A 13,147-nucleotide genomic window follows, 5' to 3' on the forward strand; every position below is an offset into this window, starting at 1 on the left:
TTTGACCCCTCAAAGTCCTGGGTATTGACCTGTAATATTTAGCCAAACCCTGAAACTGCAGAAATTATTGCAACCATACATAGCACCAGAATCACTGAATGCTCATTTCCATTACCCAGGTAAGCAGCTTGGTTGCTACTAATTAAGCCAGACTGGAGCCAACTAGTCAACTGATGGATCTAAGGGCAGCAAGGATGGCACATGCTGATTGTCCTCCCTTACCTGCTGTGTAAATGAAAGTGTTGCTGTTCTCCATGAGCACCTGCAAACCTTTAATCTTAAAAACAAATCTTGAGAACAGCTCAGTCCCCAGCTGGCTCTCTGGCTCCACCTTTCTCCAACACTGCCTCTCCTCTTATTGCCTCCCCCGACATAGGCAGTCCAGCGGCACTTCTATAAATCCACCCCTAACTAGTTAATAGCAAAGGCAGCTGAGCACGGGGCTTTGACAGACAAAGAGCAGGTTCCATCATTGTGCTAGCTGTTTGACAGCAATATTAGAGGCACAAGAAAATCCCTCTGTGTTATGACATTTGCAGTCTATATTTCTGATTAAAACTCTCAAATGTTCTCTTCTTCCTCACTTGCTACAGAGACAGAGTTATTGTCTATACAGTGATCAAGATTTCTAGAAAATTTATGTAAGGGGACCTTCATGTTTTTAATAAGCTGATTTTGAGCAGTGATTGTCTAAAGCATTCACAACAGTCACTAATGGGGGCTTTCAGCAACAGAAACAATCTACTTCCATTTTCAGCCAGTGACCGAAAGCATGAGCAAGACTCCAAAATGGCTAGCTCACATAAGTCACATGATTGAGCTGCCCCAGTATTAACAACATCTAGATTTATCTTGGGACACTTGGGGAAATAAAGCACAGGCCAAGGATGAAGTGTATAAAGGAGCAATGATTTCACATACAGGATATGAGCTGTGAATAAGGTGAAAGAAATAGGCACGGTTTTGTTTGTGTATATTATGGTATAAAGACTGCGAGCAAGGACAAGATTGCACCCAGCTTTGCACAATGTAGATTTGGCTGGGGGGACAAAGGCTTAAGTTCTGTTTTGAGGACTAAAGTGGGAATAGAGTAGTGCATGCCCTCTGCACAGGGGTGACTTTCATCCTCTGTACACATGCTGTATAATGCTCAGTGAATAAGGCAGCTGTGCAATATTTATTTTTATCCTCCATTTAGTGGAGCCTCGTCTTATTGACTATTGTTCCACTGGTGGACTGAATGAGTACAATCCCCTGTCACATTCACTACGCATCATCCGTCCTAGCACTGAGGGACCAAAGGTGCTCAGTTTCACTGGTGTAAATTAAGAGTAAGCACTTTGACTTTACTGGGTTTACTCCAGATTTAGTGTTGTAACTGCAAAAAGTTTTGTGCCCAAAATGAGGAACCAGTCTGAAGGACCCCTGTCTCTACCTATTTATCCCTTTGTCTTCCCCACTCTCTGCACATTAAATGAGGCAAGGGTCCTGAGGAAATGAGAGTGTGTGCTCATGCAATTGAAGACTGTAGACTGTATTGTAATGAGCACATACACTGGGGCAGAGGTAAGACTGGCAGACTTGCAACAGCAAAATTCATCTTTGTGCAAAGATCAAACCTGGACACTATCAACTGCAAAAATGAAAGCTTTACAAAGTTAAGAGAACTTATAAATGTTCTTCTTTACAATGGAAATGCATAGGCAACTTAACCATAGCAGTCACTCCCTGTTTCAGCTATTATATACACATGTGTGCATGTCTGTGGATCTACAGAAATACTCACATCCATATGTGCACATGGGCGTGAAAGCCTATGTAAACACCCATTCAGTGTTACTTTATATATTCCTACAGTTTTTGAAATCCCTTCTTAAATCTTACTTCTTTCAACTAGCATTCCACCTCAGCTCTACATTTGGATGCTACCCATTGCCACTCCTGAGCCATGATTTGATTACAAAACAAAGAAAATGAAACAAAAGAAAAAAACCACAAAGCATTAAACAGTGACATGATAAAAACCAATTGCAACCCTGAGTGAACACAGACAAAAAATGGTCTCCCAAGGGCTGCTCCCTCACTTTGCTTATTTTATCATACACCCAGCCTCTCATGTGATGACATCTTTACTTGTTGAGTTACACATTTTCTTTTACTTTTTCATTGGCAGATGTGGTTTTACTGGTGGGAAATACCACTATCATTAGCAACAAATTACCTATCAGTTAAAAGAGAACTTTGTATATAGGCCTGCTGTGGCCCCACTCCTGTAACCACTTAGGAAATGTCAACACAGCAATAAAACACCCGAGGCTGGCCCATGTGAGGTGACACGAGCTCGCAGGACTTGAACTGTGGGGCTATAAAAGTGTGATGTGGACATTCAGGTTTGGGCTCTGGGACTCTGCTCCAGCCCAACCTTGGAAGTCTACACTGCAGTTTTATAGCCTTGCTGCTGGAGTCTGAATCACCTAACATAGGCCAGCCTTGGGTGTTCTATAGCAATGTAGATATATCCTTACACATATACTTAATTTTTGTATTGTAAATAGCCCCATGGATTTCAGTGGAACTAGTCATGGTAATAGAGTTAAGCATGTGCTTACATGGCTGCAGGACTGGGGTTTGTATTAATTAAACTGTAAGATCATTGGACATGGTTATTTTATATTTGTTAAGGGTAATAGAATCATAGAAATGTAGAACTGGAAGGGACCTGGAAAGGTCATCAAGTCCAGTCCCCTGCCTTCACAGCAGGACCAAGTACCATCCCACAGATTATTTTGCCCCAGATCCCTAAACGGCCCCCTCAAAGATTAAACTCACAACCCTGGGTTTAGCAGGCCAATGCTCAAACCACTGAGCTATCCCTCCCTCTATGCATACCTATGGGGCTGTATAACTAATACATAATAAATAATGATTTGTGTGTGGAGAGAATATGTACACATTTTGTACATGTAAACTTTTACATAACTCGTCGCCTCATCTCTGCTTTTATCTTTCTCCTCTTCTTCCCAGTCCTTTCTCTTTACTGCTCCTTCTCCCACTCTTGTTCATGCCTTCTATCATGCTGGAATGCATATTTGCCCAAGTTGGCCAGCCTCATCCCACTTTCCCACCTCCTCCACATTCCTTCTTCAAACACACCTCTCCACACAACCGTTCTTCCTTTATAACCCTCATCAATAATCCCCACACCCTTTCCTCCTCTGGATTGCAAACCCGTGATTGGTCTCATTTTGTTTAGGCTTTAGACTCTTTGGGGCAGAGAACATGCCTTATATGTTAGTACAGTGCTATGCAATTTATACAATATTTATCATTATGTATAAATTGCTTTTGCACAGAACATTTTACTCAGCCCTACCATGATAAGTACCAGTCTGTCCTGTTTTCTATTTCTAACATGACTAGAAAACCTGCAGTTATTTCTAAAACCATCTATTACACAGGAAGCCACTCAGACACATCAACTTGTGAATTAAACATCCTTTAAATATCTGGCAAAAATTTTGTAACTCTGTTAGGAATAATTGCAAACTTGGTTGTTTATTCCCTAAATCACCCCTTAAATGGTCCATAGATAAAAGACAGTTCAATGTGTCTATCATGAATACACAAAGCAAGTCTCCTTTCTAATAGGTAATCAAACTCAGTTTATCCAGACTTTCTGTGATTTGATTGTGACAACATCTTTTGTCTTCCACAGCTACTGTGACACAAAACAATAGGTTGAAAACCATCATCTTCTCTTCATGCTGATTTGGCAGTCTTTAAGCAATAATCAACTCCAAAATGTTACAATAGATCAGGGGTCAGCAACCTTTCAGACGTGGTGTGCCGAGTCTTCATTTATTCACTCTAATTTAAGGTTTCGTGTGCCAGTAATACATTTTAACATTTTTAGAAGGTCTCTTTCTATAGGTCTGTAATATATAACTAAACTATTGTTGTATGTAAAGTAAATAAGGTTTTTAAAACATTTAAGACGCTTCATTAAAATTAAATTAAAATGCAGAGCCCCCCCGGACCGGTGGCCAGGACCCGGGCAGTGTGAGTGCCACTGAAAATCAGCTTGCGTGCCGCCTTTGGCACGCGTGCCATAGGTTGCCTACCCCTGCAATAGATGAACATTCAAGCTTATTTTTTTTGGCCTTTTAGATTTGCTCAAGTACATATCAAGGGAGCCACTTAGTTACGTTTTAGCTACATTTTAGGCATGTTATTGTATAAATACTAGTCAGAAATTACTTCTTGTATGCTATTGCTAGTTCTGAAATTAAGATCCTATTTTCATGATGTAAGTCTTAACTTTTTGAGAACCAGTCATAATTTTCAAATTTTCTATCTTATTAACTTAAATACAGAGGGGAAATTATACATTCTATAAAGACAGCTTTAACTTTTTCTTATATTCATTGGCAGAAAACTATATTAACACAGAGTTAAGGTTGCTTGGTGACAGCATTCTGCAAGGGGATGACCTGAGTTGAACAAAACTCAAACTGCTCAAAACAGGAAACGCAATCTTAACGCTCTCCTCTTTCAGCAAAGACCCAATACACCCCATTAACACACATATCTTTACTCTGCTAACCCCCAGTTACTGAAGTGTACAAGCTCTTCATCTCCTTTTACAGCTCATTCACTCTCACACACAGCATTCCCTCTAACTCTAATACAGGACAAAAAGTGTGTGTGGGGGGGTCACCTTCCCTCTGTTCCCTGGCACTGGCAGTAGCCCATGGGGATTATTTGCATATACTTCACGTGCAGACAGTGTGTTAGGTGTACTTACACTATATGGTGGTGGCAGTAGCTGGTCCGGCTTGTGATAGGAGGAGATAGGTGTATAACAGAGTTGTGATTATGAGCTAAGGAGAGCTACATTTTGCATCCTCTCAGGTGTGTGAGTATAGGGAAGAGCTGCATGTATATCTTCGGGATTCGGCATGCAGAATTTCTATGCAGAACTGTATAAATACCAGGGCACGGGGGTTATATTACAAAGGGCATTGTCTGTAATGAGCTGGAATATGAGAGCGGTCAAAGCATTTATCTGCTTCGACTCCAGGTACCGTGAGTGTGGTCAGTGTCAGGTGTAGCTGTGGTGAACCGGGGAGACAGTAGTTAGCTCTGCTTGGCAGAGGTGTGTTTGCAAGATATGTGGAGTACTTTGATGTGTGTGACAGAGCTGTGACTATGATACAAGGACATCTAGGTTTTGCACCCTCTTGTGTGTGAGGAAAAGGAAGAGGTGCCTGTGTGCAGAGTTATGTATCTCTGCAGCTGTTCTCTGCATCTGTTCTGTGCAGAGTTATGTAGAGTATGTGAGTAGCAGGGCACAGGGCTGTTATTACAAAGGATATCATCAGCAGTGAGATGGGATGTGAAAAGAGTAATGCTTTAAGTGGAAGTGTAGGTTCAGATGTTATCCTGTGGGTAACGATATGTTTACAGTTGAGCTGGGCAGTGTGATTCCCAGCTTGCGTAAACATACTTGCGCTGGCTCTACTCAGGCGAGTGCACTAAAAATAGCAAAGTAGCCAGGGCAGCATGGACAGCAGCTCAGGCTGGCCACCTGAGTTCCAGCTCCCTTGAGGATGTATTCAGGTGGCCAGCTCAAGCTGCCTCCCAGGCTACCCCAGCTACACTGACATTTTCAGTTTGCTAGCTTGAGCACAGTTAGCATGACTATGTCTGCATGAGCTGGGAATCACACTTCCCAGCTCAAATGTAGGCCTCCCCTCAGCATAAGAGAATTGTAAATGGCTGTGAAGTGATTCTTAAATCCTACAGATGTAGGATTCTGAATCTGACAGCACATACTCACACTGGCCCTTGGCACTACATGCATGTTAAGGCATTGCTCAAAGAGGGTAGAGAAAAGGTAGCATGGGCAACCTTTTTTCTTTCCCCTTCTTTTTGTCCTTTATTAGAGTTAGATGGACTGCTGTGGCTAGGAATGAATGGGCTGTAAAAGGAGGTGAAGAGATTGTACACTTCAGCGATTGTGGGGTTGGCAGAGTACAGGTATGTGTGTTCATGGGGTGTATGGGGGCAGTGCAGAAAGAGGGTAGAGTTAAAGTTGCATGGGAAACCTTGACCCTGCATTTCCTGGTTTTCAGAACTTTGTGTTTTGCTCAATTCAATGTGCTGCAAGAGGGTGAACTACTTCCAACCAACCGTAACTCTACATTAACATAGTTTTTGCCATTGAATTTCCTAGGTTTTTTAAGAGAAAAAGATATGTTGTTAGAAGGAGTTAGGAGTCATTTAGTCAGTTGTACATCATAGTCCCATAATTAGCATACTGAGCTATCCCCTCTCCCCCACAGCACCCCATCAATCCTGCTTTGGCACACCTCCTCAGCTACATCCCTGACCCATTCAAGGCATTCTCTCCTTCCACATGGCCCCTCCCCACTAATGTATCCACCCCTATCCACCCAAGCAGGGAACACATCTCCCTGAAGTCTTCATTTCCCGCTATACAAACATTTCTATTGCTGTTACTTCCCCCCTCACATGCAGTGTTCATGCCGTATTGAGATGCACGGGCAAAGCTGTGGGAGTGCAGGAGGGTTTTAGTGCACTGGCAGAGCTCCAAGGTGCAGGGCAATTGGAGCACACTGGGAAAGCTAGAAGATGCCATTCCTCCCTCACCAAAGCCCCCCGCCTCAATCCCCTAGAATCTATCCCCATGACCTCCCTCTCCTTGCTGCAGCCTTAAGCCCCTCTACCCCTATTCCCCCAGTCCTCCACACCCCTATTATCTGTGTCCTCCAAGGAAGCATTCAGCTGTGTAACATTTTTTCCCCAAAATTCTCATTGTGGGTCCCCCAAAGATTTAGTGGATGCCATGCAACATCTTGAGTAAAACTTGACAGACTCAGACCATTTTGACCTGTATCATATCAATGGTAGTTTGAGCTCTAGCTCTGGACATATTATATATATGTATATATAATATTATATTATATTTTTAAAAACATCTATTTTATTTAGAGCTCATATCTCCAGATATCCTGGCTTAAAGATTCCAAATTTGGGTCACTTATCCTACCCTCCTGAGGAACACCAAATGTCAAAGAAATCTAACTAAGCATCTCAATTTTAGGGGAATAAATATCCTTCAGGTTTGTTAAAACTAAAACAAGCCATGAACACTAAAGCTAGTTGAAAATTTTCATCTGAAATATTTTTTGGGAGAGAAAATTGCTTTTTCAATAAAATGGAAATTTTCAGAAAAAAAGGGAATTTGTCAGTTTTTTGTTTTGGTTATTTGGGGGAGAAAAAACTAGATTTTTTTGAGGGGGGAAACAACTGGACACATTTTTTTAGTTTAAAATCCAAACTTTGTTGCTTTTCAGTTCAATTAGAACCATAAATTTCATAGTAAGATTTCAATGAAAATTAATATTTTGGCTCTCTTTTTTTTGTGGTGAAAAATAATTTTCTCACTAACTCTACTCAACCCAGATGAAAGAGAATGGGTGGGGGGAAGGAAAAGCCTGCTGTTTTCAGTCAGCTGGTACACTGGTAGCTGTAATTCCTACCAGCTCACGTAGACATCAAAGTTCCTTTCTTTTACATGCAGTAGCCCTGGTCCCTCTGAGGTCAGGCTGGAAAGGGAGGCAAGGCCCAGCAATTTGACAAAGCTTCCTTCTGTTCCCCAACCGAAAACCAAAACCCAGTACCATCTAAAACACAACCTTGAAAAAGTCCAGTTCCCAAACAAGGTTGCCACACGCATTAAGTTTGTCTTAAAATTACTGTGTTGATGAAGTTTAGACCTCTTCACATGTCTCGGCCCGCACCGCTTCCCATAGCCCCCATTGGCCTGGAACAGCGAACTGTGGCCAGTGGGAGCTGCGATCGGCCAAACCAGCGTATGCTGCAGGTAAACAAACTGGCTTGGCCCACCTGCGGATTTACCTGACAGGTCGCATGCCAAAAGTTGCCGATCCCTGCTGTAGACCCATGCAACCTATTTATTTACAAAGGGGTCCCATTCATTCAAAGGTCCCACACCATATGTGAACCACTTGCCAAAGTACCATCCCAGCTTCCTTCTTTTGACTATATCACCAGAAGGCTGTGACAAAAGTCAACTTTCCTACAGCCTTCTCTCATTCTCAGTTTGGAAAGTTGCACTTCATGTCTGCTTCCTCACTTCCTAAGCCACATAGGGGGTCACAAGAGATTACAGAGCCTCAAAAATGGGTGAAAAGTCCCTACCGTCTGCAGAAAGTCACAGGTCACTGTGTATGTAAAAGACAAAGATGGGGGAACCAGACAATGGTTGGAAGAAGGAGGTAGGACCTGGTATATGTTATCACACGTGGTGCCACAAAACCTATGGCTGGTCCTGATACAAAACTTGAATGCCAAATCATCATGGGTTGGTGCTGTATTTAGTAGTATGTTATTATGGGGCACTTCACTTAAACTTTTATATGTCTGCAGTACGTTTGGGGAAATGATATAAAGTTATGCCCATCTCCATGGAAAATAATGTGGATACATTTACATCATACACACAGGGTATGTCTAGACTGCAATAAAAGACCTGTGGCTGGCCTGGGTCTGACTTGGGCTCAGGCCTATAAAATTGTCGTGTAGATGTTGGGGCTCTGAGACCCCACAATGGAGGATATTTATTTTTAATCTCACTTTCACACTCAGGCAGTTTCCTCCGGTAGTCACTCTTTCAATGTCTTTTTCCATTAGAGGATTAAAATCATCCAACAGGAGAAATCATCATCTTTTATTTTAAATGGTTAAAAAACTAGTAGTCTTGAGATCTACTTTAATGGTACATTAGGTGAAATGAGGTTCAATTAACTTTAACTTTATTTATTTATTTATTTTTTAAGATGTAGGGTCATATCCTTGGCCCTGGCTCTGGCAGAACAAACAGCTGGAAACCTGCCCTATGGGGGCAGATGAGGATTCTCTCTAACAGACATAGGGAGCACGTCATGGAACCCTGCATCCAGCATCATTTAGAGCAGTCCTTAGGTTGTGTCAGCGCTTGGCCAGTCAGGATCAGGGGAATGGGTTAGAGCCATCTCCCAGCATCCTGTTCTCCTCCATTGTGGTCTGTCAAAGGATTAAGAATTTTTAATTTTTTGTGAGCAAAGACCCACACCTGAGACAATCTGATGTGAACTGCCAACAATTGATTACCTTTAAACCAAATATTTAAAAAAAATAATAATCAGCAATTAAGACCTGCACAACTCTGTATCAAAAAGTGGATGAGCCCAATTCTGATCTCACTTGACACAGAACTGTAACACGAGTGTAAGTAAGTTCAGAATCAGGCCCAGAGAATCTCTAGCTGGAGAGGAATTATTAGAGCATCTTGCTCATCTCCCTGCAGGGGAGGAATGCTCCCTATTGTATACTTCTTAATCTCTTAACAAGTCTGGTTTTCAATATGTCAAGAAATGACACTTCCACAACTTCCCTTCGGAGGTTATTACACATAGAATCATAGAATTTTAGGGTTGAAAAAGATCTCAGGAGATCATCTAGTCCAATCCCCTGCTCACACAGCATAATACATCTCAAGCTCAGGCAGTTTCTCTTGATAGTCAATCTAAATTTGCCCTTTCTTCATTACGTCCCATTAATCTGAGTTTTGCCTCCTTTTATTATGCTGAATAATTCTTCTTCCTCCCTGTTATCTGTGCCCTTTGAATACATGCAGGCCATTATGCCCCCACGTCAGTCTTATGCTTTAATATTTCCTTGTAAAGTCATCCCTCTGTTTCCCTACTGTTTCTGGTGTTCCTCTCTAAATGGCTTCCAGTTCATAATAATAATAATAATACCTAGCTTCTATATATATATTTTTATTAGTAGAACTCAAAACCATTTACAAGAGAGGTAAATATCATCATCCCCATTTTACAGAGGAATCTTCATAAGAGAAATTAAGTTGACCTGAACACAATATTACCTTGTAGCCACACTTGCAAACCCAGTTACCAGAATGCATCTAACTAGGAACCAGATCCTGATACTCACATCTATTGTACTCTCCAAAAAGGCACACAGCCACAGGGGCCTGGAGTGGAGGGGAGAGAGGTAGGGGGTATGCAGGACTGCAGTGGGGAGAGGTGCCTTTCCCCCAACCCCAGGCCCAGCCCCAGAGCTGCTGAGGCCAGGGAGAGACACCTCTCCCCCAGCCCCAGGGCTGCTGGAAGAGTCCTTTCTCCCCACTGCAGCCTTGGGGCAGCCTGCACCCCAAACCCTTCATCCCCCACCCCACCCAAGAGCCCACACCCCCAGCTGGAGCCCTCAGCCCCCCCAACCCTAGCCCTGAGCCCCCCACACACACTCCGTACCCCTCAGCCACACCCCTGCCACACATCATCTCCATATTGGTGCACATAACAAAATTCATTCCGCACATGGATATAAAAAATTAGAGGGAACATTGTTCCCAAGTAACCTTTGTTTCACCCCTCCAAGGCTCATTTCCTAAAAGATCTATCAAATCAAGATCCATCTATCAAAATGATATTACAGACCTCTGTGACAATGTGGATTAAAGTTTCCTTTGATTTAAATTTCATTGTTTTGATGGGAGCCTATAATGTCCTATATTTCTGATTTAGTGGCAAGAAAACTTAAGCATATTTTCCTGTACATTCAACAGGGAAATAATCCAGTTTTAAACCTCAGAGTTCCAAGGGCTAAAATCTGGTTTAAATTGTTCAAAAGCACATGCATTCAAGGCTATAAAAATGTGAATATTGATTCTGATCAATAATGGCCTCCCTCAGCCACACTCCACAGACAATTATAGCCATGAACACCTCTCCATCCTCCAGAGCTTGTTCCTGGGGCGATAGGGAGGGACTGGAGAGGAGATATAGTTGCCATTCCCAATTCAGGAGATGTATGTGCGAAAATGTGCAGACCACACATCCTAGTCCCTAGAATAGCTGTCTGATGTTACTGTGATAAAGGGATAATCGAGTCATATTTCTACCAGAGAATGTAACCTTAAAAATCATATTCAAATAGGCATTGTCAAGTAGTTTAGGCTCAAATTTAACCATCTTAAAAATTGTTATAATCTGATGGTTGGGATCCTAAATATTTATTGGCAAAAAGAGTTCATTACTTATTTGCCAACATTTAAAATAGCCACTGTGTATACAGGATGTATAATAATTCGTATTTTATCTATCGTTGTAGAAAACTCTGGCACCGAAGGCCCTGTGCTGCTCCTGGAAGCGGCTGGCACCACGTCCCTTTGGCCCCTGGCAGGGCTGGATCCAGGCACCAGCCAACCAAGCACATGCTTGGGGCGGCACCTTGGAAGGGGCAGCCAATCTTGGGGTGGCAGGGGGCGCTCGGGGTTTTTTGTTTTTTTTTGGTTCAGTGGGGCGGTGTTCGAGGTTTTTTTTGTTTGTTTGTTTTTGTTTCAGCGGCGCTGCACTGGGCAGGGCAGGGGCTGGTGCGGTGCTTGTGGGGGGAGGGGCGGGGGTTTGGGCGGCCCGGCGCGGTGCTGGGGAGGGGCAGGGATTTGGACGGCTCGGCGCTCGGGGTTTGGGCGGCCCAGCATGGCACTCGGCGGGGGTTTGGGCAGCCAGCGCAGCGCTCGGGGTGTGGGCGGCGCGGCGCTCAGGGTGTGGGCCGTGTGGCGTGGCCCTCGGGGGGGAGGTCTGTGCAGCGTGGCTCAGCGCTCGGCAGGGATTTGGGTGGCGCAGTGCTTGGGGGGGTTGGGCGTAGCAGGGTGGCGCGGTGCTCTTTGGGGGGAGGACGGGGGTTTCGGCGGCACGGCACGGCACGGCGCTGGGGGGGCAGGGGTTTCGGTGGCACAGTGCTGGGGGGGGCGTTAAGGCGGGACGGCGCTCTTTTTTTTTGCCTGGGGTGGCAAAAAAGTTAGAGCCGGCCCTGGCCCCTGGGCAGGGGCAGAGGGCTCCATGCACTGCCCTCGCCTGCAGGCACCGTTCACCGCAGCTTCCATTGGCTGGGAATGGGAAACCGTGGCCAATGGGAGCTTCAGGGGAAGTACCCGCAGGTGAGGGCAGCATGTGGAGCCCTCTGCCCCCTTCCCCCAGGGATGTGGTGCTGGAATGGCACGGGGTCAGGGCAGGCAGGGAGCCTGCCCTGGTCCCCGTGTGTGCCGCAGCCACCCGGAGCCACTCCAGGTAAGTGGCGCTGGGGCAGAGCCCGCACCCCGAACCCCTCCTGCACCCTGCACCCCAACCCCCTGAGCCCCCGCCACACCCCTCCTGCACTCCAACCCCTTGTCCTGAGCCCCCTGCTGCACCCTGCTCCTCCAGCATCCCAACCCCCTGCCCTGAGTCCCCTGCTGCACCCTGAACTCCTCCTGCACCCCCACCCCCTGCTCTGAGCTACCTGCCGCACCCCTCCTGCACCTCAACCCCCTTCCCCAGCCCTACATTCATGGCCCTGCATGCAATTTCCCCACCCAGATGTGGCCCTTGGGCCAAAAAGTCTGCCCACCCCTGGACTAGAGAACACAATTTGTATGCTTGCCTTGAGGTTCATAGAGCAGAACCAAAGGGACTGTGAGTCCCCTTATTTCTAAAACTTCGCTGACATTATAGATTATATAATTGGTTATGTTGGCTCACAAACAAGGAAATGAAGAGCCATATTGGCAGCTGCTCCTGCTTGCCAAATGGAACAAGACTATGCCTGTTAAATATTATTTCCAAGATCTTTTAAAGGATATTTAAATTCAGAGGCACGGGGAAGGAAGAAAAAACAGAGTTATTAATTATCCCATTAAGTGATTTAACTATTATACTTATTCATATTCTGTCTGAAGTGACAATGAACATTTGAAAAAAATAAATTTAAGTCTCAGCCTTTTTGTTTTTAGGTTCCCTGTATTTGCCATCTCCTGGAATTGGGACTGGAGTTGGATGTTTTTGCAGAAAGGACGTTTGGAACTCAGTAAGACATATGCTAGGCAACAGTTGTATACTGTACTGATTTTTCAATTTTCTTGATGCACCTGGCTGAGCTGGAGCAGCAGATAAAGTTTAGCAGGGGAACATGAGGCCAGAAAGCAATGGCGGTTCAAGCACCAGAGTGTACAATAATCATCAGACAAGCAGAAATGCAGAGCAGCAATAGGTTAGGA

This window comes from Malaclemys terrapin, chromosome 3 (assembly GCF_027887155.1).
Source record: "Malaclemys terrapin pileata isolate rMalTer1 chromosome 3, rMalTer1.hap1, whole genome shotgun sequence".
Classification (NCBI taxonomy): domain Eukaryota; kingdom Metazoa; phylum Chordata; order Testudines; family Emydidae; genus Malaclemys; species Malaclemys terrapin.